Genomic DNA, 26,899 nt, shown 5'->3' with positions numbered 1-26,899 from the left:
ACTGGGTCTTAACATTGTTTGTTTTAATAGTTAACTAGATGGTCCTTTAACCCTGATTGTGGACAGCTGATATACAGACAGTAATTGAGGGAGGGAACAATAAAAGAATCTAGTAAGTGAAATTGGCTCATAATTCCAAAGTTTGAGTCTCCATTATACCTCAAGTCATGCCATTCCTCCTTGGAGGCAACTACTTTTCATGTTCCCTGGATCTTTTATAGGAAATTCTAGTATATTCCTTACTTTTAAAAAATCTAACATGGATGCTTGGGTTCCAGGACTTTCTAGGTTTTATTTTGGTATTTCCTACATTTTCAAATAAATTTATTTTTCCTCCACTAGGACAGATCAGCCTTTCCCATTAAAACAACTGATTTTTAAGAACGAGGGTTTGGCATCTGTGTCATATGAAAGACAGACGTGTAACTGTCTATAAATTTAAACAGGTAAAACTAAATTATTGGCAATACATGAGGACAATTCTAATGGATTCACACATCCTTGAATGAAAAGCAAAAAAAAAAAAAAAAAAAAAAAAAGCCACCCTCCGAAAATAAAACCTACCTGCACAATGGATATGGCAGTACTTTGTGGAAATTAACCAAAAGACTATATATGTGCATGCTTCACCTTAGAATTTGAAAACCTCTAAAGGCGATCTAAGTGTAATCTTAGGAAGCAGGCCTAGAATGCGCCTTGTCATTTAGTAAATTGGATTATAGTTTGGTTCAAAAAAATTGTGTGAACAAAGGAAAACAGTCACCATAGAAATAAACCCAAAGAACCAGACATTGTCAAGCTTTACTGTGCAGCATTATTCAGGGGAAACCCAAATAGTCCATGTGGCAGGTGTATCCTAATCATGGATTATCTAACCCAGTCTCTTTGTTTTGATTCCATTCTCACCAAGCAACCTTGTGATTATAATTTGGCTTCCCATGTGGCTTGTCTATAAAGAGAAAATGCACTAATCTCTCAGTTCAACCTCACCAGTCTAATTAACAGCTGTAGTTCTCACTTCAAATGAACAAATTGGCATTGGGGCATGTACATGTGAGCCTGACCATCCGCAGTGTGTGCCAAGAGAGTCAGATTTCTGAGCCTCTAAGAATATAACCTCCTTGTTCATCGCTGACCCTCCTGTGCCTAGCACAGTGCATGGCTCATGATAACCACTCAGTAAATATCAAGCTGAGATCCAGAGACCTAAGGTGACTTCTCCTAGTGTCTCTCAATTCAAATGGCAATAAATACTAAAAGGACATAAATGTTCAATATAAAACGACCAGAAAATTAAGTCCATTGCAAATAAAACAGTCAAGTATTATAGTATTAATATACCTAAAACTAATTTACTTGACATACTAAACATTAAGAAACTAGAAATACTTTGTTTTCAGGCCTAAAATATAAGTGTTTTCCTCTATCCTTTGAAAAACTTCCCCATGACAAGCAAAAACACTCAATCATTCAGAAGCTTGATTTATTCAGTACTCATGAATGCTCATTTTTTAAAGTGATAATGGTTTTTCCCACTGAAACCATTTTGAAGAGTTAACCAACATTTTTCCTTTCACCTTTCTCTATCTCCAAAATTTATTCTGAATATCCAGATGAGCTATTTCATATCAAATCCAATAGAGGCAAAGATGACTAGAAAGTGCCAAGTTACCCAGTTCCATATCGCGATTAGAGCTATTAAAGCATGTTCCAACTGGCTAGATGTCACAAAACCAAAATCCCAGACATTCTGCTTCCACCTCTGGACAAACCCTATCACCGAAAGTAACCTCTGGATGGCAGAAAAAACAATTACCTTAAGGTCCTAGAGGGTAACCACAAAATGGGTCAAAAATGGAGGGAAGCCGACTGTAACTGGAGAAAAGGCAAGACTCAGGGCCAAGTGGCCCATTTTTCTAACTTTCTGCCTGAGGGCAGCTGCCTGCCAGCAGTCACCAGAGGTGCTGTGTGGAGCAGCAGGCTAACTGGACTGAAGAGCCAGAAGACAGACATAGTAGCTGGTAAAGAGAAAAGACACAAATTACCAATATTAAGAATGAGAGAGATGGCACCAGTACCAATTCTACAGCTATTAACGAGACAAAAAGGGAATACTATAAACAACTTAATGCCACTAAACTGGACAAATTCCTTAACAGACACACACTACCAAAGAAGAGGCAGGTAGCCCTGACCAGTGTGACTCGGCTGGTTGGAACGCTGTCCCGTAGACCAGAAGGTCACAGGTTTCATTCCTGGTCAGGGCACATGCCCAAATTGCGGGTTCAATCCCCAGTCGGGGCACATATGAAAAGGCAACCAATAGATGTTTCTCTCCCACATCACTGTTTCTCTCTCCCCGCCTCCACTCTGCTAAAAGCAATGAAAAACTGTCCTCGAATGAGGATAAAAAAGAAGAAACAGATGACCTAAACAGTCTTATATCTGTTAAAAAGACCGAACTGGTAGTTTCAAACTTTTACACAAATAAAAGTCCATGCCCAGATAGCTTCAGTGGTGAATTACTTGAAACATTTAAGGAGGAAAAAAAGTACCAATTCTACACAAACTTTCCCAGAAAACTGAAGAGGAAGGAATACTTTTCAAGGCATCTTATGAGGCTAGTATTACTCTGGTCTGATGGACACTAACAAAGATATCACAAAAAAAGCCAACTTAAGACCAAAATCCCTTGTGAACATAAATGTAAAAATTCTTAATGTTTTAGCAAATCAAATTCTCTTTAAAATACATAAAAAAGAAAGCATATCATGACCAAGTGGGGTTTTCCCCAGGAATGCAAGGTTAGTTTAACATTTGAAAATCCATCACTGCAAGTCACCATATTAACAAACTAAAAAATAAAGCAACAACAAAAAACCCTATATTACTGATCATCTCAATAAACATAGAAAAAAGGCATGTGAAAAATTCCAGCATCTAGTCCTGATTTAAAAAAAAAAAAAAAAACTCTCAAGAAAGAAATCTCTTCAACCTGAAAAGAAAGTCTAAGAAAAATCCATAGCTTCAGGTCTGTTTTCCTCCTAATGTCAGGAACAAGGATTTCCACCCTCGATACATCTACTCAGCATGATACTGGAATAGGCACTGCCAAATCTCATCTTGCCTGTTTGTAAAATATAAGTTAAAAAATACCAATTAGGAAAAATGAATGCAAATGTTAGAAAAAGCACAATGGAGATACATGCAAATGTACTATAGGAAAAAAAAGAACAGTATCTCTTTCTAGCTGGCTGGGGCTAGGGGAAAAATCTCTGTATAAGCACATACTGCTAATAACCACAAATACCCATTGTAGCGACATGGTGGGAACATGCTGTGGAAGGACCTCAATTTATGTCAGAATAAACCGTATGAAACAGCTGATATTCAACCACTGTTGCCCTTATAAAAAGGATGGCAATTACATTATGCTACAACCATTAGCAGGGTGGTTTAGAGCACAGACTCTGGAGCCAAACTGCCTAGATTCAAATCCCAGCTCCACTACTTACTGGCTACACGACTTTGGGCAGGTTACTAACCTTAGTCTCCTCATCTATAAAATGGGTATACAGCAATGTCTATCTACTTCACGGGTTTGTTCTGAAGAGTTAAAGAGCTTACATATATAAAGCACCTAGAACAGTGCCTGGCACGTGGCAATGCCAGTGTGAGCTAGTATATCTTCAATCCCAGCTGGGGCTCTGGCACTCTCCCTCTATGAGAAGGTTCTCTCACCTGCTTCCTCCACTGGTACAACAGGGAGGTTCAATCAAGACTGGTTCTTAAACTCTATTTTCTACAATTGTGAAAGCAAAGGACAAAAGCTTCCTATCACCATACTGAACTAGCAAAAGAATATCACCTGCCTAAGGACTCTCTGAGGTCATTCTTCAGTTTCTTCCAGAACTGACAAATGAACCTCAAGGTTAGAAATCAGTATCCTGGACTGAAATCATTTAGGTAAATCAGTCATCTTCAGAGCAATGGCTTCCCAGCAGGCTTTTATAGCAAACTTTTATAACATCTCCAGTCATCCTAAGAAGTTCAACAGATAAAATCGATACTTGTTCAAATCCTCGAGTGTGCTGAGGGTCAAGAACTTCCACATAACATAGTCATTAAAATAATAAATGGGGGCCTAGAGTCAACTGCCTGGAATCTTAGCCCCATCACTAGATGTGTGACTTTAAGCAAGTTATTTAGCCTATCTGTAGCTCATTTCCTTTTGTGGAAAAGAGGAACAGTAATCTGATGATGGCTATGAGGGTTAAATAAACTAATGTGTGTAAAGTGCTTAGGATAGTGACCAGCACACAGGAAAAAGACAGCAAGTATCAGCTCTAAGAGCTCTTAAAACCAAATTAATTTTAGTGTATTTCAATTCAGAAAATAAGCATAGGCCGTCCAACATATTTAACAAGACTCAACAAAATCAAGTAACAACTTATTACTTAAAACTTAGATGCCAGCCCTGGCTGGTGTGGCTCAGTGGATTGAGTGCCACCAGCCTGTGAACCAAAGGGTCGCTGGTTCAATTCCCAGTCAGGGCACATGCCCGGATTGCAGGCCAGGTCCTCAGTAGGGGGTGTGAGAGGCAACCACAGATTGATGTTTCTCTCCCTCTCTCCTTCCCCTCTCTCTAAAAATAAAAAAATTAAATCTTAAAAAATAAACAAAACTTACACACCAAATGCTCTTACTTTGTATTTTAAAAAGAAACTAGTAAGAATATCTGAGCACTCTAAGGGAAAATCCTATAACAAATCACATCAAATAAATTTACTTACCAGCCCTGGAACATCTTTACTTTTTTGCTCTTTAAATCAGGATTATCTTCCATTTCCAAAACATACACAAACATTAAAATAATGCTTTCCTTATCACATGGCATTACTAATTCTTATTCACATCAGGCATATATGGACACTATTTCCAAGACCATATAAAACTACTGTTAATTGTTTGTACTTTCAACCTTGAACTATTAAGCCAGTCCTACGTTTTACTTCCTCTTTACATCAGTAGCCAATTGACTGCCTGCCCACTTTCATTTCCTTTGGCCCATAGAAGCAATTAATGGTAACAAGAAGCTTAAGTAAATGTCTTATCTAGAGAAGCCAAGCTCAACACTGTCTCCATTTTTAATGATTCCAGGGGGTTAGTCAAAGGAAATGGTCCTCTTCCCAAGATTCCAAACGGCAGACATTCACTTCTTACTCTATTGCAACTGGTGATGAATTGCATACCGCACCTGTATTGTCAGGTTGCTTACACAATGCTTCACAAAACTTCAGATATGTGTTTTTATAGCTGACAGTAAATCTCATGCAGTAAAACTGTAAATGAGAGTTTTAGAGGAACTCATAGGGTATTTCACTTTTACGAAAATTTAAGGCTGTACGTGCCTATGATGAACTCTTCTTCTATTAATATTGCATAACTTCAAAGACTCTACCTGCAGGTTCCAGGGTCAACTGATAGTCAATTTCAAAAATATTTTAAGCATGTATTAAAAACCAAAATAGAATGATAAAATACTTCGGCATTTAAAAATCAATATTAATACTACAGAATTTTAAGAGATATATACATTTTAGTCTTCAAATCCACAGGTCCGTTACTTACTTCTGTCTAGCGTTATACTCAGTTACATGTGCATATCTACAAGAAGTTGTGTGTTTGAGTTTAACCCAGCAAAAATTATCCAAGATACAAATGAAATTAAAGATTAATCACAATAGTCAAGAGATGGAAGAAACCCAAGTGTCCACTGACAAATAAATGGATAAAGAAAATGTGATATATACATATAATAAAAAAATTATTCATCCTTTAAAAAGTAGGAAATCCTGTCACATGCTATAACACAGATGAACCTTGAGGACATTATGCTAAGCGAAATAAGCCAGTCACAACAAGATAAATACTGTATGATTCCACTTACATGAGCTATATCTTAAGTAGTCAAATTCATAGAAACACAAAGCAGGACAGCGGGGGTGCGGGGGGAGGGATATTGTTTAATGAGCATAGTTTCAGATATGCAAGATGAAAAAGTTCTGGAGATCTGTTTCATAACAATGTAAATAGGCCACACTGCTGGACTGTACACTTAAAATTGGGAAAGGTAAATTTTGTTGGGTTTTTTTTTTCTACCATAATCAAAAAGGTAACACAACTCATCTTTTAAATAAAAAATTAAAGATTTTAAAAGTTTATTCTTTAAAAAAAAATTTACCTAATTTCTTTCCCATCACCTTACTAAAAACGTATGACACAAATAAAATGCTGAGTATTAAAGTTCTTTCCAAAATAATACAATCTCAGTATTCCAGTAATTTTAGCCCCATATATCAAAGTGAGTTGCTCAGAATGCTTTTGGTGTACCCAAACTTACTAAGACATTTTCCCTATGAGCAGAATATTTCCTAAATATACATACAGCAAGGAGGCTTAGAAAGTCATGTTGGCCAAATCTTTTTGTACTGTATTTCATGCTCCAGGGTAGATGCTCAGCTTAGCTGAAGCCAAAAGCTTCTTTTAAAAAAAGCAGATATAAACTATACTGTACATAAATCTGCCTATTACTAGTTCAGATTTTTAAAGTATGCCTTGAGAAAGCTTGGGATTCAGTTAAACAAAGCTGAAAAAAAGACATACCTTGAGCACCAAATCCTAAGAATGTCCATCAAGAACAAATGCCCATCAAGAACTTTTGCGAATTATCAGTTTCCAAGCATTAAACAAAAGACATGTGTGTGTTTGAAGGAAAAGGAACTTTGCTTAAGAAAGGAATGAATGGGGAAATAGAGTTTCGGCTTGTCTTAGGCCTTCATCACTTTCATTCACAATTTTCAAATCAAATTATTCCTGGTTACGTCCTGTTGTCATTTTGTTTATATTTAAATAGTTTCCAGGTGCCCAATTTCCCTTTCTCACATTTCCTGGCTGCCACAATTCTCAACTGCAAATTTATTAAATGTCATAAGCACTTGAGAAAAGAAGAAATAATCATGTAAAAACACAGTGAGGATAAACCAAAGCAGTTTCTCAGTCAGAAAATGAGGCCTAGCACTCTCTGACAATCGCTCTAGGGAAGTTGTTTTGACAGTCATCACCAGCAAATAGAAATCTGTCCTCAACCTATATTATAGAAAATATTTAAGTATAGTTTTGTAAGCTCCAGACTATCCACAGATCTATAACAAGGTTCAGAAAGGCACAAACTACTGTCTTTTCACATGCTTTGCTATAGTTTACAGCTTCTCCTGAATAGTTTTGCAGCTCTTACCCAATTTAGGAAAAGAAAAAGAAAAAAAATGCTATACAAATCAGATCCACCCAACTAGGCTGGGGGAAAGATAGAGGAGGGAAGAGAAAAGAGCCTTTAAAAAGACTTTGCATGCAATAATTATGTTTTCCTACTTTACCCCCTTCCTTCACTGTGCATTACATTGTCAGCATGAGTCTTCCAGATGACTTTTAAGTGGCAATAAGAGAATAAGCATTCCGTTAACTGGGTAAAAGGTGGAGAAAATAAATACAGCCAGCTCATACTTTCCGAAGACTATGGAACAGCTGAGAGTTACTTAATACAAATAATAAAACCTGCTTAGGACTATGAACTCAGAAACAGCATCATTTTAGTGATATAGAGTCATTTCCTTAGGATTTGGTATTTTCTAAAGGCTGCAGTAGTGTTCTACGGCGCACAGCAGAATGCTAAGATCCATTCCAGCTCTGGCTTGGAAAGGAAGACGCTTGGGTTTTACATCAGTCCTGACTCTGGTTCGGTGAGATCCTATGGACTTCCACTTTTTTTTTTCATTTGTAAAATGAGGGGGTGAGACTAAGGTTCCTTTCTGTCTACGTGTGATGGGTCTAGAAATCTAATGTTTAGTAATCTTTTAGAAAATCATCCAGCTATTCAATCTCTATTGTTCTCATTATTATTTTGCAGAGTTCTACATTGTGCATACAACAACACAAGGACAAAAGTAAACAGATCTATTCCCCTCTATGGCTTGTATATTTCAAGGACCTTCGAGCTCTACATACAATCCTTCTACTAAAGGCTACAAAGCTGTTGGTTTAATAAATTCTGAAGTTTAAAAGGAGAAGCAAAGCCTTCTTAAGGCACCAGGCTTAACACTCTAGCTCAAAATACATGCAACAAGAACCTAGGCCTTGAAAGCATCAGAACCATCCCCATAAAGTTCACTCCCTATGTGTACATCACTCTTTCAAATCACTCTGAAAATGCATTTACATACTCTAGATTCTGGCTGGTAAACCGATACTACTCAAAAGGGGTAAAATTAATATAGCTACAAAAGAATATCCACTGTCGAATTCCACAGATGTTTTCTCAAAAACACATTAACCCACCTGGCACACACAGCAGCAACCCCTTGGTTGCCACACACTGCACAGCAAGGACCTCAGTTAGCACCTCTGTAACACAAGCCGTCAACACACACCCAGTACCAGCAGCAAAAGACGGTGATGCCCTGAGTTCTTCACTTCAGCTATCGATTACCAGGCAGCAACACTAAGGACAGATCAGAACATTCAAATATGGACTGGAGAATTTTTGCAGAACCCTGACTCCCAGTTTTTCCCCAAGGCATTTCCTAAAAACAGGTTTTAGAAAAGAAACAAGAAAAGAAAAAGTGGCACTTTGTTTAAAATTCGAGCACTGAAAGTTTGTGCGTATCACATAATACATTAAATAACAGACATGGTATGATTACATCTGTTTAAAATCTCACTAGTTATCTAACAAATGAACAGTTAAACCTCTTGCTTTCAAGATAATACCAAGTTATATGAAAGAATCTCAAAGTACTTTATATACTACATGTCATTAACTCCCATAAATCCTTGACAAGTGTGGCAAAAAGCCAATGCTCCAAATATTATAAATGGGGAAAGCTGCACAAAACAATGACAAGGCATGTCAGAAATCATTTGGCAAAGAACCTTAAGAGAGAAAGCAACTGCTTGGGCTCCCAAGTCAGCTTTCTAACTTTATTTTGACGCTACCTTTAAATAGCTTAAGGGCAAGGAATTAGAGTCGATAATGACAGAAATACCATCTCAACCCAAGGTATGTAAGCCCATACAGTACAACAGTGTGGGCTCACTGACCCTTCCCAGGGGATTAGAAAATTGACACTCCACTTCAGGGAGACACCGCACAAGTACAGAAACCCAGAGCTCCTGAGCCAAAGATGAAGTCAGCCCTATAGCCCCCTACACAAAGCTATGACAAGAGCACATCCAACACGGACAAAAACTTTGCTTGTTCTTTAAACAATTATGAGATATACTTTGCAAGCAGCAATTCTTCCGATTTTCTTGTATGTTTATGAAAAATGTGCCCTCTTTTCAAATATTCGTGCATCCCCTAGGCACTGCCGCCGAGGAGGGCGCAGCCAGGGACACCAAGCCAGGCTGCAAGACCAATCAAGCTGAGGGATGGGCCGCTACCGGGCTGCCATGTAACAGCTGAAAGAAAATGAAGCAGGGAGAGCGGGGGTGGGCACGGATTAGCAGCCTTGGCCCTTCCAAAGATGCACTCATGGGGCCTTACTAGATGTTCTCTGATAATCCTGGGTATTCCACTCAGAATCACAGAACCAGCCCAGAGCTGGAAGGGACTTTAGAGGTCATCGAGTCTAACCTCTGACCCAAAGAAGGCTTCTCTTTTCTATTGTATAATGGTCTGGAGCTTCTGTTTGAATTCTTCCACTACCTGAAAGGGCAACTCCACTCAGGAGAGATAATTGGTAGGAAGTCCCTTATTGCTAATTTCCCTCAATCAACCACAGCTATCCTTTCTGGAGCTAAACAGTATAAATCTCCACCTTTCTTTACATGGCAGTCCAATGAGATAAAACATAAATGCAAGACCTACCCATTACATTTCATTTGCAGTATGGGCCCATTCTACCTCCCTACAAAGTCTTTATGATGTTGATTTGGTCATTCATTCATTCAAGAAGTACATGTCATCTACCATTTGAAAGAGAGAAAGATAAACAACAATAACGGCAGCTAACCTTTACTGATCATTTACTAAGGGCCAGGAACTATTCTCAGTGTTTTACATTTAATAACTCATTCTCATTTAATCTTCCAAACATAGGAGGTAAGTAGTCTGTCGATTAGTTTTACAGACAGGACAACTGAGGCACAGGGAAGTTAGATAACATTGTGCAAGGCCACACAGCTGATTTCAGAAGAAATGCTCCCAGGTCTGTGTGGCTCCTACACTTAAAGGGCCCACTGTCTAGTAGGCGAGAACTATTAGCCATCCCTCTCAGCTCTGCGACATACCTGCAAATCTGCTGAGCACACGCTCCGTTTTTCATCAAAATCTCTATAAACGTTGGTCAGGACAGGGTCATTGAGACCCACCAAACAACAGAGGCATCCCTACCAGTTGACAATAACTCACTGATTAAACATTTCTAAGGTATAGCTGGTTGGCAAACTAGAGATCCTCCAATTCTATCTGCATTCGGTTCACACTGGTCTGACTGGACCATAATGACATTACAAGAAATTTTGTGAGGTCCTTTGATAAAATCAGATTAAATGATCTTGTTTGGTTAAAAATAAAACCTATTAAAGGTAGAAAAAACAAAATTGGACTATCCTGCTTCTTCTGCTGGTCTTAGAAGTAATAGATAATTATGGCAATGTTGTAGTCTAGTAAATATTGACGTGTGCTGCTGGCAGAAGCATAATAGTACATTCTCTATGATAAGCAATTTGAAATATGTTTTAAGAGTTTATATCCTTTAACCTAGAAGGTCCACTATTGACAATTTATCCTAAGGAAATAATCAGAGATACGGACCCAGATTCATGCAGATGTTATCAACAGCACTATTTATCATTATAAAACACTAGAAACAACATGAATGTGCTGAAATAGGAGTATGGATAAATCAATTTTGCAACATCTAGCTGCTGAAATCATAATAGTAAAAATTCAGTTTGTATGAAATATCTGATTCCAGGGAAATGCTGATAATATATTCAATATAAATAGCCAGATACTCTATAAAAATGAACTATAATCTAAATCATGTTTTTTAAAAATAGTATTCGTGTGATCATCATTAGAGGAAGATGGAAAGAAATGCATAAAAATGCATTGTTAGGTTATAAGTAAATTTTATTTTCTTCTATTTTTCTGTATTTTCTAAGTAAGCTACAATGAACATGCATAATTTTATTATCAAAAACACAATAAAAACCATTAGAATGAAGCATATGAAATTGATATTCAACTGCTTTTGACTTTCAAAACTAGCACTTTCATATGGTTCAACCTGATATTAAGCCTAAAAGGAAAACCAAAATTAACGAAACTGCCTGTTTTCGGTGAACCAATACTGATCCTGATGACTGCCACAAAATGCTAAAAAATAAAACAAAAAAAACCCCTAGAGCTTAGCAATTTTCTAGAATTGTATTATATAGCTCACTAGTCTATAATTTTCTGGAGTTCACGATTTAGAAAGCAGAATCAACACATGCTGTCTTCTGGCTTCTAGACTGAAACCCTTAAGAAAATCCTGACATGGTTATATGTAATTTGCATCCAAAAACACAAAAGTTATGACTCTATGACCCTGCTCTTTCTGCCCTGAAAAGAGCACTAAAAGGTTTGTCACCTTTTATTGTACGAGGTGGTGCTAAAGAATCCCACCATCAAGCCAAGGGCAACGTCCAAGTATGGCTTATACTTTTTACTAGAGAATTGGGAGTGTGCACAACATTCTGGCTGATCTTTGAGTCTTACCACCCTCTTACAATCCCATCTTATTATGATCAAAAAGACTTTTAAGATCAATCTGTTCCAGGATGGGGAGGTGGTCTCCAAGAATGGCAGACTCCAGAACACCTATTATCCAAGATTCCTTAAGAGATGACCAACAGTAAATTCGTAACTGTGTTATTCTTCCTCAGGCTTATGTCAAGGGTAAGGTGCTGTGCTAGGAATTGTAAGTGCCTTCAGCATTCTGGGCTGAGATGTAATGCTTCTGGCTGAGACATGGAATTTATAAACGAATGCTTAATTGTTGAGTCATTGTTCTCTTATCTTCAGCTTTGATTTACACTTAGGCTTTATCTTTTTGTTAATTGGTGTTGAAGGGTGAGGAGGCAACTTTTTATCCAACAAAAACTAATCCTCTTCTAACTCCTTCCCAAAATATCAATATGAATTAATCACAGGAAGATTTCAAGTTCTACTGCCCCAGAGCAAAACAATGAGTGCCAGTCTTGTGCTGAGCTGGAATTAGAAATCCCACTGGCCTCCCTGGTCTGACAAGAGAATGAGAGGAGGTGCAGCTGAACAGAGTGTCCAGTTAAGAAAACGTTTAATGGATGTAGAAAGGGAAGAGTCTTCATTCACCATAAACAAAAAACTTTGTTACCCTCATGAATTTAAAACTCTAGCTAGAAAAGAAAAGGTCCCAAGGTTGTTTACAATATCACATGGTTCCTCTAGGACTTCACCTCTGCAAAAACAGCATCCCATACCTCTCCTGGCAAATCCTGTCAATGAGCAAAGAATCAATGGACTCAATGTAGAAATTATTCTGTGGACATTGACATCATTCTCTAACCTCCAAGTGATGTTCCCCTTTTCTCCTTTCTTTAAATGTATTTTATTCACATGGTACACAGTTCACTTACAGGTCAATGTCTTTCCTTTCCCTCCACCTCACTTCCAACTCCCAACTAAGATCAGTGACCATGGTCTTACTCTTCCTGGTATCCCCAGGACTTGTACTGCACCTGGCACACAGTAGGCCAGAAAATGGAGCTGAATTTGGCCCATTGGCAATTTTAAGGAAGAGCCCTATATTGAAGTAGAGTAACAAAAAAGTTATTATTGCCTTTTCAGCAGGTGGACCACTCACTATTTTACTTACTGCATAAGAAGAGAAATACTGTTCATATCTGTGTTCCCTGTATTTCAGAAGCAAGGCATAGATGTAAGAAGTCATATTCGTTTTAGCCACTTACAAGTAAAGAGACCATGGCAACTTACTTAATCCCTTCGAGACTTTTTCCTCATTTGTGAAAAGGGATAAAATCCACTACTGGCAGGATTGAGGGACATTAAATGAAATAGAGTAAGTACCGTATGTGGATAACAGGCATCAAGCCAGAGACATTGCCTAGCTTCCAAATTCATCCAACCAGGCCGCCTTTATCAATCACTAGATTGCTATTTCATGTTTTCAGCTATTTGGCAGGGCACACCAATACACTTCAGTCTGAATCTAATGAGGATCTCTTTTACCTCCTTCACAGCCCTCTCCCTCCCCACTTCATCAAATCCTTCTATAAGCCACCAATGCCAGAAGCTTGCAACTCGGGCTTCTTGGACTTGACAGGTCTTCCCTTCTGCCTTCCCGCATTCAGTTCTTCCCGTGACTGCCTTGAAAAGGAAAACTCTGAGGCTAAATGGAAGACGCCAGAGCTCTGGACTCCAAGAAGTAGATGCCTTAGACCCCAAGTTACAGCCGGATTCAGAGTAAGAAAACATGGTGCCTTGGAAGGAAGCTTGATACTTTCCATCACATGAACCTTGAGCACCCCAGCTTCATTTTCAGGAAGACAACTACAGGCAGCAGAAAACCCAAAAGCCCATTACCAAACCTGTAAATGGAAAGGCAGTGTGAGACTGGGGAGCACCAAGAGCCAATGTCCATCAACCCGGCCAGTGACGCCCTGTGCCAACACCCTTTTCACTTAAATCCCCCAAACTAATTGGTTCCAAGGAAAGATGTCACCTGACATGATTTAAGAAAGAAGAGCGGAAAAGCTAATTCCTACAAAGAATGGAAAAGAGGGGCAGGATTTTTTTTTTAAGCCTCCATATTCTGCCAAATCAACATTAATTCAAAAACTGTGTACAACATGAAGAAGAATTAGAGTGACTAACAGTAGGTAATATGCAGTGTTAGAAATAGCATGACTTGGTGGCTTCAGCAAATAAAAGGGACCCACAAGAAGCCAAAGATAGGATGTGGGAATAGATGATATGTGCTAATTCTCCCTTTTCCTTGCAAGAAACAAATTACAACACAGGTTCACTTCATTACACTGCATATAAAAGAATAAAGCACTGTTTCCGGGCAACAAACACTTTAGGAGCTTAATATTCACTGTGCAGAATCCTAAAAAGTCAGTGAATGTCTTGGAATTTCACCACACAAACTTGCGTCACCACACTCTTTTGTGTCAGACTGTTTCATTATCTTCAAGGCTTAGCATAATTGGAGCCTCAGTCTAAAAATAGGCTATTTTTTTTTCCTTTGCAATCTGATTGGTAAATAAAAGTTAGGGGAGTTTTTATCCCCTTCATTTGTGTTAAACAACCGCTAGCTTCTGCTCATCAAGCAAAGATTACTGAATACATTTTCTGGATCTATTTGTTTATTCTGCTTATGGCAAACATTACAACCTTCACCATTATAACAAGCAGAAAGAGTGCCCTAAACAAGCTACACAGAGACATGCTCCAGAACCATCCTCGTTTCAGCTGCGGTGGACAGCACCTCCACCCCTTGTTCCCCAAAACACGTGAGAACAGGAGGAAATACTCCTCCTCCACTCAGCCTTTCCATCCTCGCTGCATCACCTAATCCTCTTCCTTAAGAATTCCATTCTTAGGGCCAACATTAATTATGACCATTCAAATTCCCTTACGGCTGGTGTCAAAAGACTGAAGAAGTAAAAAGAGAACGCTCTACAGAAATCTATAAAGTGGCAGCAAATACTAGCCAATCCTGAATGAGACATGCTAATTGGCACATATCCTTTCAAACAAAAATGGCTCCAAGCACTGTGAATATATAACACTATTTTCTCGCATTTCATGATGCCTGCTGCATAGACAAACTCTCAAAAACACACAGACAATGTACACTGGGGGTGGTTAAGAATGCTCGGGCCCCCTGGATTTGAATCACGGCTCTGTGATTCACTGGCCCTTGGGCAATCCGCACTTCAGTTCTCTCATCTGTAAAATAGAGATCATAGCATAAAACCTCACGCTAACTTGGCTCACAATCAGGAAAATTCAGCTCTAACTCAATTGAGGATTGGCTCCCATTCTCCACCCAGCCCCCATTTACAGAACAGGCTAAAGCTTTTATCGAGGGGCTGGATGAGAAGCAGGCAGGATGTTAGGAAATAACTAGGCTCAAGACCATTTAGATTTTCTCAGTTCAGTACATTTCTATAGATCTAATAAATGAAAACATTCTCCTCCGTGCCACCACACACACACACACACACACACACACACACAATATCACTAGAAAACAAATTGAAAAATGCTATTTTTCAGAAACTTCACTATAACATGACTCCTACATTTTATGCAATTGGAAAAACATTTTTTACAATTCAGCTTATATGTTGTTGTAGGGTTTTACTGTTAGTATAAAGTGCTTAGAACAGTGTCTGGCAAGCATTAAATACTTAATACATCTTAGCTATCATTATTAACCTTAACTGAACTGTGTGTCTAATTATTTACTACTGACACACAGAGGGGGAAGTGAGACCAGATCCTAATTCTCTTTAGAAGTTCATAATAACTGCTACCCAACCTAAGGGGAGAGCTAGTCACATGTGCCACAGTGAACTGACTGGAGGAGGACAGAGCCAATATACATTAAACTGAAAAAGAATAAATTAGGAGGTATTAGCACAGGACTTAGCTACAGCTGTATTTTTCCCTTCTAATAAATATTTCCAAATATAGTTTGCAGTGATTAAATTTATCAGCAAACAGTTTGCACAAGCTCCTAGAGGACAAAATGAGATACCTTCTACTGGAAACAAGGTCGAAGCTGTGGTTAAAGCAGCAATCTGTTTTAAGGATAGCACAGGGGTGCAGATAAATGTTTGTTTCTATGAACTGCTCTTGCATCCCTATATGACGGGGGGCCCAAAACACTGGAATTATCTTCTGGAGGGCAGGCCCCCTGTAGTACAGGATTCCCGGCTGGGTGAGTGTTCTAGGAACCCATCTGCATCAGTGTCCCAGCTGGCGTTGTTGTGAGAGGCTGCATTCGGCTTCGGTGAATTTTTGAAGGTTCTTTCAAAGTGTTTGCCCATTTCATGATGGGTGGCTTATGAGCACACCTGCCCACAACACGCTGAGTGTTCAGCAGCTTTTGACCAAAAAACAGCACGACCCCCATGCTCCACTGTCCCTATTCACCCCATCTTGCCCTGAACAATTCTTTTTCTGTTTCTGTGGATGAGAAAAGTCCTCAAAAGGAAATGTTTTGCCAATGTGGAAGAGGTGAAACAAAAAATGGCAGAAGCACTAAAAGGCATCAAAATCAATGAGTTCAAAACTATTTTGAGCCATGGAAAAAAAAGTCTCAATAGGTACATAGCTGCATTCCATCAAATGGAGAGTACTTTGAAGGTGACTGAAGTATAAACATGTAAGAATAAATACACAATTTTTCATAAATACATTCCAGGTTTTTTGGGTCCCTCTTGTATATGAATTTAGTACGTGAGCATCAAATAGTTAAATCTGAATTCTGTGGTGGTGAATATAACAGTTTCAAAAAACCAAACAAAGCACAGAACGCATGCAGTGATTCAGTGAACCCTAATAAAAAAGAGAATTTTAAAAATTAATTGATTTAACTAATCATGCTTCAAAGATCAACAGTCCGATTTCCTCTCATGTCTCTTCATCTATGGTCTATGTCTCCCATGCCTACCACAAGTCTTCCTGCAAAAGGAGACAGGTGGAGAGTAGTTCATTATTTTCTAATTTTCAAATAAAATTATTTTAGGAAATAAATACAAAATCCTCTCACCCCTCCAAACTTCTGTAATAACAAATAATGCTACAGATGTCGAAGAAGACCACAGCTGATCAACCAGCCCCTTTAATAACCAAAACTAGTCCATATGCCTCCATGTCATCTTTCATCTCCAAATTTTGAGATGAAAAAGGGTTTAATTCAAAGCAAGTTATTTAGAGCTTTGTTTCTCATTAGCTCCTTTCTGTGCCGGCTTCACCTGATCATCTGCACTCAACTACCCACAGGATTTGGTAACTCATTTCATCAGTTTTCACCTTTCTTCAAAACTCTGAAAACTGAAGTTCAAAAGCCAAAGGGACAAAGTATACAAGACAGATGTAAAGATGTAAAGTAGGGGGCTGAACTAACGCAACAAATGTCAAGCAAGTACCTACTATGTGCCAAGGTCCATGCTAGGTGCTGTGTGTTTAGGGGCGAGTAAAATAAACTCTGTACCCTAATGGAGCTCATCATCTAAGAATGAAGAGGAATATAAACACAAAGTCAGTCAGTGAGTATACAATGGGAACGAAAATGGGCTGCAGAGCAAGAAAAGATCAAGACAGAGACACTCACACATGTGTACAAAGAGGCAGGAACATCTACTTTTCGTAATAGGGAAAAACTGACAACCACCTAAATGACCGTCACTCGAGAAATAGAGAAATAAATGTAGAATATTCATGTGATGGAATACTCCAGAGCAGTTGAAATGGAATCATTAGACGTGTATGTATCAACATAGCTATTGTTCAAAAGTAGAATGTTGGGAGAAAAAACAAGTTGCAAACTCAAATATGAAGTATCACTCACATAAGTTAAATGGGCATAGTCATAGGTAAAAAGCAAAGCATACGAAAAGGAAAGACACATACCAACCTCACAACAGGAGTTGCCTCCGGACAGGGAAGGTGGAGACTGGGGAAGGGCACACGCAGGACATGATCTGTAAGGCTTTCTTTGATTTAAAGAAAGAGTCTTAAGCAGTGATGACAAAATCTTAACATGTATTAGTTCTGGGGGGTGGCTACATGAATGTTATTTTACTCTATAAAAATAACGGAGAAAAATCTTTTAAGTTGAAAAATGAGAGGTGGAGGTGGGGTGGATGGACCCATTTTTGTAGAGGAGTCAAGGTGGGCCTTGCCAAATAATTGTCGTATAAGCTGAGACCTGAAGAGAGAAAAACACAACCCTGCGCCAAGTGTGGGGCGGAGCGCATAGGCAGAGGGGCCCGGATGCACAAGGGCCCCGCGGAAGGACAGAACTGAACCTATGTGTGGAACTAAAAGGAAACGGTGGCCGGTGGGGCCGGACCAAAGCAGCGGTGGGAAGGGCAGTAGATCAGTAGGTAGGACACAGTACCTTGGAGGCCAAAGTGAACTGAGGTGGGGAGCCACCAGAAATGACATGATGCAATCAGGTTAAAAATAGAGGTTACCTGCTTTGTAGAGAATGGATTAGAAGGGGCAAAAGCAGAACGGAGGCTGTGGGATCCTGGCCTCAATGGGGGCCTGAACGAAGGAGGAGGTGGCAACGGCTATGGAGAAAATGGATGAATCTGAATATTTTGAAGGTAAGGTTGGCAAGACTTACTAATAACTGGATCTTAGCACTGGGGTAAGAAGAGATAAGAAAGACAATTATTTTTGAAATATAAAAATACTTGGTGTTTGCCACTTTGTGCCCACTTCCAAATGCTGCTGAAGAACATGGAAAAACATTCCGGGCCCCCAAATCTGTTTAGTAAAAACAAATAAACAAACTTATCAAACTCAAGAGTAAATGAATGTTACTATAAGCTGAGGTCATTATGTTAAATGAGGAAGCTCATGTGAAATCAGGGAAAGTGAGTTTTGAGGAAGATTAAAAAAGACAAGAAGAGTAAAAAGATTAAAAGAACTTAGTGTAGGTGGACAAAGGCAGAAAACGCAGAAGAGATGGCAAAGTAAAAACATAAAGTAAAAAGTAACTTGGCGAAGAGCATCCAAGTCAGCTTTATTAGAGTAAACTATTCAGCATTCCAGTGAGAGAAAAATGTAGATGAGGTTAAGAGAAGCTCTGAAGAGAAGGCACACACCCCAGCATGAGGTGTTTCGTTTATAGCTAACGCTTATCAACGCATTAACACACACCATCTTCTTTAATTCTCCCAACAAACAACCCTGTTGGGTAGTTGCCATTATTAAAAATAAGGAAGCTGAGGCTGAGAGAGGTTAAGTAAACAGTCAATGGGTAGCCAGCCCGGGGAGAGGCAGAGTCACGCAGCGCTTCCCTGGGACTCACCTGGGCTGAAGGCGGTAGGGAGACTGGGGAGACTGGGGAGACGGGGGAGACGGGGGAGACGGGGGAGACGGGGGAGACGGGGGAGGCGGGGGACACCAGGGAGAGCAATGGACCCCAGGCCTAGCCTGGACCCAAGTCTGTGACTTTAGTTGAGGTGTTTTACAAGCTATTCTTTTTTTAAAATATTTTATTTATTTGTTTTTAGAGAGGGAGGGAGGGAGGGAGGGAGAGAAACACTGATCGGTTGCCTCTCACATGCCCCCAACTGGGGACCTGGCCCGCAACCCAGAAGGTGCCCTGACTGAGAACTGAACCTGCAACCTTTCAGTCCGCAGGCCAGCAATCAATCCACTGAGCCACACCAGCCAAGGCAAACTATTCTCCATGTCTCAAAGCCCTCACCTACAAACTGGGGAGAATTACAATACCTACCTACAGCAATTCGGCCTCATCACCATCACTGCACGCAAAGAGCACTAGCCGAAGTCAACAACCACCTTCACGTCCCAAAATTCAATGGAAAATTTTCAAAACTTTCGTCAGTGCCTCTTCCTGACAGTCACCTTGCCCCTCCCCGCCCCAGCCAGCACTCTTCCATCACACCTCATGTTCCGACTTTTCTCCTTCTGGCTCTTCTACAGACAAATTTAAGTCCGTCCTCCTCCACCAAGCCGTCATGCTGGGGACCCTTCAGCCACTTCTCTGCCCACTCTCTCCTCTCTCCCGGTGATCTCAGCCAAGTCCATGGCTTATTTACCTCACTACACCAATGACTCCCAAATTTGTATCCTGCCACCTCAAAATTAACATGTCCAGGATGAAACTGCTCATCTTCCCCTGCGCTGGCCCCAAACCCGGGCATCTTCCGGTGCTCTTCACCTCAGTGAAGGGCACACCATCCGTCTACCTGCACGGTCAGACAGCAGATGGATGTCCTTGCTAGTTTCCCCAGTCTAAGCCCTAGCCAACCTATCACCAGATTTTGCTAATTTTTTTAAACTTCCACCTCTCTCATGTCTGTATCCTCCTTCCTCTGCCATCACACCAGGGCAAGCTACCGCCATCACTTGCCTGAAGCACTTTAATAAGAGCCTACTAATTCAATCTCCTTATCTACTCTGACCCCTCCAACTCACTCAGCCAGAATGGTCTTCTCAAAATGCAGATGGGAGTTAATCCTTCCACCCTGCATAGAACCCGCTAATGCCCACGCCTGCTCAGTATGGCCTACGAGGCATGTGTGTCCTAGCTACTCTCCAGCCTCACTTCCCATCACTCTGCCCTTCCTACGCTGCACTACGTACAGCAGCTCCCGTCAGTTCCTCGCCCACACAATGCTTCTACCTACCACAGGACCTCTGCACATGTCCTCCCTCACCCTGGGATGCTTAGGCCTGCGGCCCCTTAGCTAATTAGCTCTCGTGCACACTTTTCCGATCTCAGCTCCAATGTCGCTGGCTCAGGGAACCTCTGATACTTCAGTCCAGGTGCTTTGATTCTCCACAGGGCCTTCGTTATCAGCGCTCAGAAATTCCCGTTCCTTTTCTCAGTACTTATTTTCTTTTGGAATGGCATGATCATTCACTTGACTATTTGCTTAATGGCTCTCACCTACCAGACTGAAAACTCCATTAGGACAAGGTCCTTGAATACTGAAATTTACCAGTGTTTCCCCCAACACACCAACACTATGCCCAACACCTAGGGGCTCACCACTGCACACGAGGGCTTCCCGAGCGGTCAGGAGAAACAGAGTATATCGGCTTTCCTATGTTCAGGTACTTCGTAACTGGAGCACGACAGTAACTGCCATCGTCTAGCACCCTCTGACAAGTGAGGACACAGAGGCTCACACTGACAGGCTTGCTCAAAGCCACACAAAACAAACAAGCAAGTGGGTGAGCGTGGCACTCTTGGTTTCCCGGCCAGGCTTTCTCCAGCACATACACACACTTTTCTGTGTGTTCGGTGCGCCTACTGAGGATCCTTTCTCTTGTTTACTAGTAAGTAAGCATGAGTTTGGCCTCCCAAACTCTAGCCCTAATTTTACTGGAATCCCTACCCAAGGCTTTCGTCTCAAGCCTGCAGGGCACAAGCAATGTCATTTGTCTCCATTTCCCTTCATGGCACATACTCAGCAAATATTACTTAAAGAATTTCTGGCTATGAGACAAGGATTGCTAATTGAATTAAATATATTCACCTGCTCTCAGCTAATCTTCTGAAAACGAAGTTCTGGGTTTTATTTTTTCCCCCTGCCCCATCAAGACACCATCAAAGAAGAAATACCCAGATTTTTCCTGGGATTCAATTATCAGCTGTCCGTCACATCATGCCCTGAAGTCCAATTTAAATAGAACATACACCCTATCCTGCTGGCCAGGGCACAGAAATGTTACATGTGGCCTAAGAACAATGCACATTATTAATAGCCTGTGAGCTTATTCCTTTCCCCAAGTGCCCCCTCCTCACCCCCATTCCTCCCCGCCTGCGGAAGGCGCACCACCCTCCTGCACAGCGCTGAAAATATAGTCTGTGGTTAAGTCAGCAGGGGTGAAAAGCCCCTGAAATAAATATAGCCAAATGTCTGACACTCCAAATTATGACAGAAACCTAATATCTTTGCTCCACTCCCATCCCCACTCAACTCTCAGCCCCGAGGCAAAAAAATCTCATCACTAGCCTCAAAACAACACATCTTTTGTTTAATTTGTAAAACAACAAAGCCAATAAAAATAGGCAATAGAACACCAAACCCAGACCTGTAAAGAATTAGTAATTCCAAATACTGCACATAAACCATTTCTAGAAATCACTCATGGCTCTGGTGTTCTTTTAAAGACACAAATAGAGACTTTAGTTCTATTTTATTTCATTTGGCTTTTTAAAACAGGGAGGGAAATTTATTTTCAAAGAAAAGTGTTAAATTCTGAGGCTCTAATACGTTTTGAGTTTAAAAGGGAAACAAGTCCATTCGACCACAAAAATTAATAATAAAAGGAAACAAGGACAGCTGTACAACGCACCACTGGCACTCAATTTCAAAGTAGGTATGAGATGTCAAAAGCGATGACTACAGGCCTCAGGAATCCCTGGCTTAAAATCAAACAGCTTCTTAACACATACACACATACATAAAGCCATTCTAGCCGCCTTCCAAAACTCCCACGACTTACCAAACTCAGCTCACTGTAATTTAACACAGTATTTATGATATGGCAAATTGACACAGGCTCGCGCTGCCTACTGAAATGACGACACACAAACAGAAGGCACTAATTCTACCCGTCTTCCCTCAGTTAACCAGTCCTGGGCCACAATAAACCCCACTAGCTTGTTTTGTTTTCAAATGTGAGATGGATGTGCCTTTCAAGGACCTGACTATACTGTTGTGAAAAGTATGTTCAAGCCACTAAACGGCACAAGCTGCTGAAAGCAGGTTCTTCCAATTAGTGACAAATGTGCCCAGAATGGCTAAAGTGAGTAGACGGTGCGGCGACACCTTGTACACCACCAGACTCTATCGCTGAGGCAGCTGATTCATTTGGGGGATGGGAAATCTGCAAGGTTGCCAGGTGCGACCATGTCGCCCGTAAATCAATCACCTAGGCAGACGAGGGAAGGGAAAACAGAAAAAAGGTCAATATTTGGGTTTTCTAGTGAGCCCTTCTCTTCAATCCATCTATATCTGCAATTTGTGAAGCGGGGGAGGATCTGGTAGAAAAAAAGTCAAGCGATATGGTATTTCCCCTTTCCTTAAGAACAGTGTTATCCAGGAAATTACCTATGCAGACGGACTGTAGAACCAGACAATTAAACCTTATGCCAATTTCTATGCCACTGATGAATAGTGGTTAATAAATTCACACTTTTCTTTTTGTCTCTTAACAAGGAGGGAATGGCACTGTTGAAATCATTACTGCTCTGTCATCTTGGTTCATTGCCAAAGCAAGGAGCTTTCGAACACCTGTCAAATAACACGCGGCTTGTGAACAAGAAACATACACCAACTTAGGTTTATATAAGATGTTCACAGAGGCACAAAGAGGAAATGAGTCGGGGTTAACAGAAAGTCCCTCGTTCTGGTGAGGGTGGGGAAGAAAGGAAGAGATTTCCAGGACTCAGTTTAGGTTATCTGAGTCAGAGTAATGAAACTTAATCTGTCTCGGCAGAGAGCCGCAGCGCTGACACAAGGTCAGCCTGACAGGATTTATCTCCTCATCCTTAGCCACATTCCCAGAGGTTTCAGTGATTAAAATGGGCAAAATATTGAGAGAAAAATACCACCCCGGTCTTCCCAAATAAGAGTGCCTAGGAAAAATGAACAGAGTATCCTTTTCTTGTTCTGAGTATCCAGGCCATTCTTACAAACTCAAGATGGGCTTAAATATCAAGACGCTCTTCTAAAATGCACCTCCTCCACATCCACCCACCTATGACTGCGTAGACTACGAGGCCAGCATGACCCTGGAGTTGGGGCAAACGAGCGTCCACCTGTGTGACGCAGGCCCAGGTGTGAGGTGGAACCCCAAAACGTATGCCTCGTGATCCCTGACAAACTGAACGTAGGGCGAGGCTGGAGAATACAGAAACAATTTGAGGTCGTGGGCTTTGCTTTTCTTTTTGGTAATAAAGAAATTTTTAAGTGTTCATACTAGCGTATGCAGGCCCATTCCAAAATCTAATAGTAAAACATCCAATGTGTGGGTTTTAGGAAAAAAAAGGCTCCAATTTAGATTGAGAATAAGAAAATTCCACTTTCTTTAACAAAATAAACCCTGGCAGTTTAAGGTTAGTGCTAAGAAGATTCTGAAAGATGGGGGAGGCCAGCCCAAAGCCCCAGGACCACCTGTTCCCACTGCTGACACCCAGAGGTACAGTGTGTGTGTAGGCGGGGTGTGGAGTGTTCCTTCTTGACAGAAACTTGTCAGGGCGAATGGGCCCTTCCCTGGGCTCCCCAAAGTTCAGGTCAAAGATAAGGCCACCATTCCAAAATTCACTAAATGCAAATAGATAAGTAAATACGAAAATATCTCCTTGTTGATGTGTTCTTCTCTTACACTCAGATTCTAGCTCGTTTCACCAGCAGGACTTAACCCAGCCACCTCTAACATCAGTCACCTTGCATCCTCCCAAACGTATACCTTTCAATGTCCAAAACCCAAAATGGCACACAGAGGCAGATGTATAGGCATCTTGGAGGTGCTACTTTCCAACTATTAAGAAAGAAGAAGGTCATTCTGAATTTATTTTTAAAAGCCTAAAGTGTTGACTATTTTGAAATAAATATGCCAATGTTTTCAAGTATGTAGAGTAATTCAAAAAAAGCCTAAGTGTAACCCACTTATTTATTCTCTAGATGCAACATTGTGTTAATAAAGCAGAAATTATTCTATATACTTCAAATTTTTGTCATTGCATTTCTCTTTAATTACTGAATGTACGGTATCATAATTTGGGCTGGACTTCCATAGGTTATTTTCAAGTTAGTGCATCCTCTTATCTTTATATTTACAAACATCACTTTTATCAATTTTTCAGAAAGGAGACAAATGGACAAGAAAATGTAGGTGCTCATTAGTACAAGTTCATCATTATACATGATCTGCAGTTAAGATGCCACTTACTTGACTGGCAATAAATGTTTCTATAGAATTTAAAGGTTTATGAAAAGAACCTAAGCTCAAAAATAACTATTAATTTGCACTACGGAGTGATGAATGGTAGCTAGAATTATTGTGATCATCATCTCACACTGTTTACAAATATTGAATCATTATGTTGTACACCTGAAACTAATAGAATGTTATATGTCAACTATAACTCATTAAGGAAAAAAAGTCAAAGAAAAATATTTGTACTATGAAGAATTTCAACTCATTCCATCAGAATTACTACAAATTCTGGATTAGATGTGAATTAATGAAGCTGAATAGTATGTGTTAGCAGTTTTGAAGAATTGCAAAGAATTTAGAACTCACACATCCCCAAAATACAATAATAAAAAGGGATAAAAGTTTCTCTGGCTTAGAATTTTATAATATAAACAACTTCAAAAGTGACAAGTAATCTGTGATCGCTAAAAACAGATACTGTTTTTTTTATAACATAAAATATAGTCTGTCAAAATATATTAAACCTACATTTCATCTTTAAAAGAAATTATCTTCTCATATTAAAAAAAATCAAAATGTTAGTAGGTCAGCTGAAGTTAAAAGTAGCTTTAATGGTGGCTATTAAAATTCTGGAGACAGAATTAGAATTCTTCCCTCCTACCACCCACACAGTTTCCATGGGTCTGGTCTAGCAAGAAAATTCTTCACACTGTCATGTTTTAGGTGACAAAAGCACACATTTTTAAGGCTGAAGTTTTCCCTCACACTACAAAAGAAAAGGGAAGAAATGAAATATAAGAACCAGCAGTTCTTTACCACTGTTGCATTATGGTCCCCTTTGAGACTCTTAAGTGCTACATGACCTCTCTGCCCACCCCCCAAAAGTACACATAGGCACAGAAATATAAAATGTTGCAGATGACTTCAGAGGACTCAGACCTTCCCTTTGCCCTCCTTGGGTTTTAAGAAGTTCTCATATGACAAGCTAGGAACAAGTAAAACATCAAAATCTTTATTTGGTAAATATCCAGAAGATGTTTTCCTTCCTTTAGCGTAATTTCCTCTATTTTTCACATACTATGACTAAAGCTGTTAGAAATGAGGGCGACTTCTCTATTATACATGACTTGCTTTTAGACGAGAGGTCCACAGCCTTTTTCTGTGAAGGGCCAGAAGCACATATATTAGGCTTTGCATGCAGGTCATTCAGTCTCTGTGGCCACTAATCAACTCTGCCGTTGTAACACAGCACAAATGCATCATGAACAAACGAGTATGACTGTGTCCCAATAAAATTTTATTAAAAAAAAAACACAAAAAAACAGGTAGTGGATAGCCCATGGGTTATAACTTGTCTACCCCTGGAATAGAGGAACAGATTCAACAACTTCACCAGGAAGCAAATAGACAAATACAACTATATCCGTAACTGAAACCATCCTTAAAAATAATTTCCAGAATGATGAAAGAATGAGAAAGACCAAACTTTGCAACTTTTAAAAGAAAATAAGAGAGAATGTCTATATCATTGGAAGAAGAAAAGATTTATTAAAGAGAAAAGCCATACAGTGTACTGGGGCGGGGGGAGATTCAAAATTCTGGCACTATAAAACTTCTGCACAATAAAAGACCACAGATAAAGTTAAAGGATAAGCCACAGATTAAAAGATATTTGCAACACAAATGACCAAGGAAGGATTAGACTTTGAATATCTAAGAAGAAATACTGAGACATACAACCCAACAAAACAGGACATGTACATGCATACAGGCAATTCACACAAGAAAACTAAAGAGTTAAAACACGTGAAAAGATGCTCAACTTAACTGATACTTAGGGGAATGTAAATTAAAATCAAAATGAGAATGACAAAAAAACAAAAATTCTGATAACAACAAGGGCTAACGAGAATGTGGAACACAAAGTATTATGCAATGAGTATGTTTACAAGTATAGAGTAAGTTTAAAATCCCTCAATAGAAAAACAGATTCAACAGAGGAAAAATTACATATCAAAATCATTTCTGAGCCCTGGACAGGCGGCTCAGCTTGCTGGAGCATGATGCCGTACACCAAAAGGTTGCGGGTTCGATCCCCAGTCAGGGAACACACGGGAG

At 39.9% G+C, this 26,899-nt stretch overlaps 1 protein-coding gene across 1 annotated transcript in view; it reads right to left on the bottom strand.

Annotated features, from left to right (window-relative positions):
• Positions 1 to 26,899, bottom strand: part of POLA1 (DNA polymerase alpha 1, catalytic subunit) — a 278,486-nt gene that overhangs the window by 194,656 nt on the left and 56,931 nt on the right. The gene's annotated exons all lie outside the window — the stretch shown is intronic.

The sequence above is a fragment of the Pteronotus mesoamericanus genome, unplaced genomic scaffold (genome assembly GCF_021234165.1).
Source record: "Pteronotus mesoamericanus isolate MK-2021 breed Mesoamerican mustached bat unplaced genomic scaffold, CSHL_Meso_final contig_65, whole genome shotgun sequence".
Taxonomy (NCBI): domain Eukaryota; kingdom Metazoa; phylum Chordata; class Mammalia; order Chiroptera; family Mormoopidae; genus Pteronotus; species Pteronotus mesoamericanus.
This window is presented reverse-complemented; position numbering and strand designations above follow the sequence as displayed.